A 6,731-nucleotide genomic window follows, 5' to 3' on the forward strand; every position below is an offset into this window, starting at 1 on the left:
GAAAACAATCCGAGTTTATTCGACTTCTCCTCATAACTAAACCCCTCCAGAGCAGGCAACATCCTGGTAAACCTTCCTGCACCTTCTCTAAAGCATCCATGTCTGTCTGGTAGTGTGGCACCCAGAATTTCATGCAATATTCCAAATGTAGCCTAACTAAGGTTTTATACAGCTGTAACATGTCTTGACAACTTTTATATCATCGCCCTGGCCAATGGAGGAAAGTGTTCTGTATGCCTTCTCAATCACTTATCCACCTATGCTGCCACTTTCAGGGATTTGTGGATCTGTGAGCCCAGATCCCTCTGCATGTCAATGCTCTAAGGGTTCTGCCATTTATTGTACAATTTTCACCTGAATTTGATCTTTCAAAATGCATCACCTTGAGTTTGTCTGGATTAAACTCCATCTGCCACTTCTCTGCCAAATCTGCAATCTATCTATCCCGCTGTATCCTTTGAGAATCCTCCTCATAATCTGCAACTTTGGTATCATCTGCAAACTCACTAATCAGACTACCTACATTTTCATCCATGGGGTGGCACGGTGGCTCAGTGGTTAGCACTGCTGCCTCATAGTGCTAGGGACCTGGGTTCAATTCCAGCCTCAGGTGACTGTCTATGTGGAATTTGTACATTCTCCTTGTGTCTGCATAGGTTTCCTCCCACAGTCCAAAGATGTTCAGGTTAGGTGGATTAGCCATGCTCAATTGCCTCATAGTGTCCAGGGGTATGTGGGCTAGATGGGTTAGACATGGAAAATGCAGGGGCTATAGGGTAGGGTCTGGGTGGGATGCCTTTTGGAGGGTTGGTGTGGACTTGGTGGACCGAATGGCTGACTCCACACTGTAGGGATTTTATAATTATATAATAAGTGATTTTGGTTCTTCCAAACTTCCACCCGATAGGTACCAACAGCTTGGGGGTCAGCACGCTAACCTGGAACAGTGGTCCTTATCAAACCCTCCCACTCCACAAAGAACAAAGGGGAGAACAGTGCCAGTAACACAAAGACAGAGCGCGAGAAAGATTTTTTTTATGTGAAAAATAACAACCTGACATGAGTCACTTCACTTGAATTAACACATTTGCTTCATTCAGGACTGAGTCGGTTTTTCTTTAATGGGATGTGGGTGACTCTGACAAAACTAACACATGTTGCCCATCTTTAATTGTCCTCGAACTGATTATTTTGCCGGACCATTTCTTCAGCAGTTAAGAGTCAACCACATTGCTATGATCTGGAGTCACATGTAGGCCGGACTGGGTAAGGCCAATTGATTTCCTAACCCAAAGGTCATCAGTGAAGCAGTATGTTTTTTGCAGCAATTGATGATGGCCGTGATGGTCACAACTAATGATCGTGATCACCATTAATGAGACTAGCATTCAGTTCCAGATTTATTAATACAATTCAAATTCTACCAACTGCCACAGTGGAATTTTAATCCATGTCCCCAAAGCATTCACCTCAACTTCTGGATTACATGCCCAATGACATTACCACTATTGTTATGGTCCAGACCAAACCCCCCTTAAAATGTATTCACAGTTTAGGCAAGACACTAACTTTTTCTTATTTTAAAGGTAGATGCCAGATGCTGCGTTCTGGATGTGATTCATTTGGTCAACCTACCAATCATGAAGCAAAACACATTTTATTCCTACGTTATAGTTAAAATGCAACAGAAGAAAGAATTGGAATAATTTAACATTGTTGGAAAACTTAACAGCATAACTGATTATTTAACTATTAAACAGTAACTGTTCAAATACAGTAACATCCCATAAGCACACCCTTGACAAAGATGAATTCAGCAAAATAGACTGTCTCACATGGAAATCTCCAGTCCAGGAGGAAATCCATCAAGAGTAATCTCTGAGAGAGAGAGAGAGACAGAGAAAGAAGAACAGTAGCAGGGAGAGATGTATTGCAGCTTCCAATCCCAGCTTCAAGTCCCCAGCAACTATTACTGAAAGCCTAAAACTAAACATTCTGGCTCTGTAGGAGCTTGACCCCACCCATTCAGGCTGCTTCTATTGTTCAATTTTTTAAAAATCCCAAGGCTTCACAAACTTTTAAATTTGTTGGTTTTGGCGAACCTCTGTCACAACCTTTCTTCATTAAAAAAAAGGACAAAATACATCTCTTAAAGCCATGGTATCATTACACTATGTCACCATCTCCTGTTAATATGTTCTTACTTTTGTGCTTTGTTCAACATCAAACCAGATTTTTTTAATACGTTCATAGAGTATAGGTATCATTGGCGAGGTCAGCATTTGCTGGTAAACTGCCTTCTGAACCCACTGAAGTCCATGAGGTTACAAGTACCACCAGATACAGTACTGCTATCAGAAAGGAGGTATCAGAGACCCAGTAGAATCAATAGAAGCACAGAACAATTTGGTTCCAGTGAAATACCATGTGATGTTTAATGATGTTTCGAGGTGTTTTATGCATACAAAAGCGCTCTCCTCTTGGTTGCATCTTGTAGAGTTATAGAATCCCGACAGTGTGGGAGCAGGCCATTTGGCCCATCGAGTCCACACCAACCCTCTGAAGGCCATCCCACCAGACCCACCCTTTATCCTATCCCTGTAACCATGCATATCCCATGACTAATCCACCCAACCTACACATTCCTGGACAATTTAGCATGGCCTACCCACCTAATCTGTACATTCTTGGACTGTGGGAGGAAACCAGGGTACCCAGAGGAAACCCGTGTAGTCATGTAGAGTACGTGCATATCCACACAAAGGGTGGAATTGAACCTGGGTCCTATGACTGTGAGGCTGCATTGCTAACCACTGTTTGCCTTGCTGTGGGAGGGTTTGATAAGGACCATTGTTCCAGGTTGGGGTGCTGTGCCCCAGGCAATTGACACTATTGGATGAAGTTTGCAGGAACCCCGGGGCTAGACCTGTTCATTAATATGTAAGTAGATGCACTGTGGCAAAGCTCCCATACAAATTAAATGTCGAACAAATATATCAATAATGTACTGCTGTCTCTCCATGGTTGACTAAATAAAGGAATTTGTACTGCTCATATACTGCAATTGCACAAACAAACCTGTGTCCATAACATGTGATTTTTACACAGGAAGCAATCTACTTCTTCTGGATCACAGTTACATAAATGCTAGAGTTAACTTTTAATTGCAATAAAGTCACACAGAGTTGGGTGTGTTTTTCCGTTCAGTCTCTACTTCTGAAAATTGTGCTGCAATATTTTACAATTCATTATTAAATAGTTCACAAAGTTTACGTTGTACAATATTGTAACATTTGACCCTGCAGGCATAAAGGGAAACGTCCCATTGATAATACTGTGTGTCAGTATTGGATCCTGACTTGAACTAGTTCAAATTTATGAGAAGCTGCATTTCCGAAGGCCAATTGGGGAAGTTGGGACGGTTTTCTCTAGGGAGCAAATTTGAGCTTTATTTCCAAAATCATGAGGGGCTAGACAGAGTAGATATGGAGAAACTATTCCCTCTCATAACCACACCGGAAACGAAAGGGGTAAGATATAAGTCAATTTGCGAAAGGAAAAAAAGGTGATGTGAGATCAAGCTTTTCCACACAGCAGGCAGTCAGGGTATGGAGTGCACTGACTGGAAGTGATGTGGAGGGAGGTTCAGTTGAGACATTCAAAAGGGTGTTAGATAATTATTTTAAAAGAAACATTGTGCAGGGTTATGGGGAGAGGCAGGAGAATAGCAGTGAGTCGTGACGCTCATTAAGGTAGCCAGTGTAGACACAATACGCCCACCAACAACACCTTTCTCCACCATAATAATCATGTGATTCTGTGCACGCCATTTGCAAAAGGGCCCCACTGATTCAATTGGCCTGAATCCTGTTCCCTTCAGACTTGGGATGAACTTGGAGCACTTTCCATTTGAACTGTCCAATAAAAAATACCCAAACGTGGAATAAGTCGCTCCTATTGCTCACTCGGTGAAAGGTAGGAAAAAATGCAAAATGGAGTAAACTGGAAGTGCCTCAGCAGGATGGGAGCAGCACTCATATTGAGAATGGATGGAGACAGAGGTGTTTGTCTGAGTGAAACACCTTGGGTCATTGAGGAGGTTGGAAGTGTGGGAAGGTTTTCAGTTGGGAACAAGAGAGAGCTAAGAATATTATGATCCCTGGAAACAGATTGATGTGATCCCTCTCATTCACGTTCTGATATATTTAGCATGGTTAACTTGAGGTCACAATGTCCTGCGTCATAACTCACAGCAAGTCCGGTGTCTTCATTTAAAAGCTCTTTTTCTTATTTTCAAATCCCTCCATGACCTTGCCCCTCCCTTGCAACCTCCTCCAACACCATAATCCTCAGAGATCTCTGTGCTCCTCTAATCTGGCCTCCTGTGTTTTCCCAATTGTAACTGATTGCAGATTGCAAGATGGCAAACCTGATGTTTAAGATGGGGAGGGAGGAAGTGACAAACTACAGACCTCTCACAACAGGTGTAAGGAAAATGCTAGAATCTGTGAACATTTAGCTAATGATGATCTGATTGGGCATCTGAGCTGGTATGGATTTGTGAAGGGGGGAAGTCATGTTTGATGGACCTGTTGGTGTTTTGTAAGAATGTTTCTAATAAAGCTGATAAAAGTGGATGCAGTGCACTTGGATTTTTCAGAAGTCTTTTGGATAAAGTCCTCCACAAGAGTTTGGTTATCAAAAGTAAGACACATGGACTTGGAGGTAATGTACTGGCATGGCTTAATGATTGGCTAACAGGCAGAAAACAGACTTGGAAAAAATGAGTCATTATTGCATTGGCAGGCAGTGACTAGTAGGGTACTGCGAAGATCTGTACTGGGGCCTCAGCTGTTTACAATAAATATCAATAATGTGGATGTGACGACCACATGCAATATTTCCAAAATCACAGATTTTACAATGTTCAGTGGGAGTGTGTGCTGTCTGGAAGATGCAAAGCATCTTCTAGAAGAATTGGACAGATTAAGCAAGTGGAAACGACATGAGTGTGTGGAGGCTGGTACAAATACAACATTTAAAAGGCATCTGGCTGGATATATGAATGGGTAGAGTTCAGAGGGATATGAGCCGAATGCTGGCAAATGGGGATAGATTAGGTTAGGATATCAGGTCAGCATGGATCGAAGGGTCTGTTTCCGTGCTGTACATCTCTATGACTCTATGATAGATGGATCATAATGCAGAAAAATGTGAGGTTATCCAATGTGGAGAGCGGAATAGATGTGCAGAGTATTTCTGAAATGGTTAAGAGGTTCGATAGTGTAGATGAATAGAGGGACCTGGGTGATTTTGTCAATAAGTCACTGAAGGCTATCATGCAAATGCAACAAATATTTAGAAAGACAAATGGTAATTTACCCTTCATTGCAAGAAGATTTGAGTACAGCAGTAGCAAAGTCTGGCAGAAGTAGCAAAGTCTTGGTTTAATTATATATGAGTAAAAAATGAGGTCTGCAGATGCTGGAGATCACAGCTGCAAATGTGTTGCTGGTCAAAGCACAGCAGGTTAGGCAGCATCTCAGGAATAGAGAATTCGACGTTTCGAGCATAAGCCCTTCATCAGGAATAAGAGAGAGAGAGCCAAGCCGGCTGAGATAAAAGGTAGGGAGGAGGGACTAGGGGGTGGGGCGATGGAGGTGGGATAGGTGGAAGGAGGTCAAGGTGAGGGTGATAGGCCGGAGTGGGGTGGGGGCGGAGAGGTACCTGGGGGGTGCAGTGAGAGAGGGACTCACTGAAATCCTTGTAGAGGGAGGAAGAGAGCTTCTTCAAGGAAGGCATCCTTGTAAGAGGATTCGCAGTAGGTTAAAATCTTCGAGTAAAAAATGAGGTCTGCAGATGCTGGAGATCACAGCTGCAAATGTGTTGCTGGTCAAAGCACAGCAGGTTAGGCAGCATCTCAGGAATAGAGAATTCGACGTTTCGAGCATAAGCCCTTCATCAGGAATAAGAGAGAGAGAGCCAAGCCGGCTGAGATAAACGGTTGGGAGGAGGGACTAGGGGGAGGGGCGATGGAGGTGGGATAGGTGGAAGGAGGTCAAGGTGAGGGTGATAGGCCGGAGTGGGGTGGGGGCGGAGAGGTCTCCGGCCTATCACCCTCACCTTGACCTCCTTCCACCTATCCCACCTCCATCGCCCCTCCCCCTAGTCCCTCCTCCCTACCTTTTATCTCAGCCGGCTTGGCTCTCTCTCTCTTATTCCTGATGAAGGGCTTATGCTCGAAACGTCGAATTCTCTATTCCTGAGATGCTGCCTAACCTGCTGTGCTTTGACCAGCAACACATTTGCAGCTTTAATTATATATGAGATGGATGAGACTACACCTGAAGTACTGTGCACAGTTTTGGTCTCCTTTCCTTAGTAAGGATATTACACGATGGAAAGCATGCAATGTGGTTTCATCAGAGCTGTTTCTGGAATGCTGGGACTGTCCAGTCAAGAGAATTTGGGGAAAGTGAGTCTGTGTTCTCTGCTTCTTTGAGGAATGAGAGGTGAAACCTACAAAATACTTAAATGGATGGACAGAGTAGATGCGGGAAAGGTGTTTTCCCTAAGTGGGAAGTCTAGAATCAGGGAACACAATTTGAAAATAAAGGAGGAGCCATTTAGGACTGGGATGAAGAGAAATATTTTTATGTAAAGGGTGTGAGTCTTTGGAATTGTCCACTCCAGAGGGCTTTGGCAGCCCAGTGTGTTTAATGAAGACATTT

This window comes from Hemiscyllium ocellatum, chromosome 25, assembly GCF_020745735.1.
Source record: "Hemiscyllium ocellatum isolate sHemOce1 chromosome 25, sHemOce1.pat.X.cur, whole genome shotgun sequence".
In the NCBI taxonomy this organism is placed as follows: Eukaryota; Metazoa; Chordata; class Chondrichthyes; order Orectolobiformes; family Hemiscylliidae; genus Hemiscyllium; species Hemiscyllium ocellatum.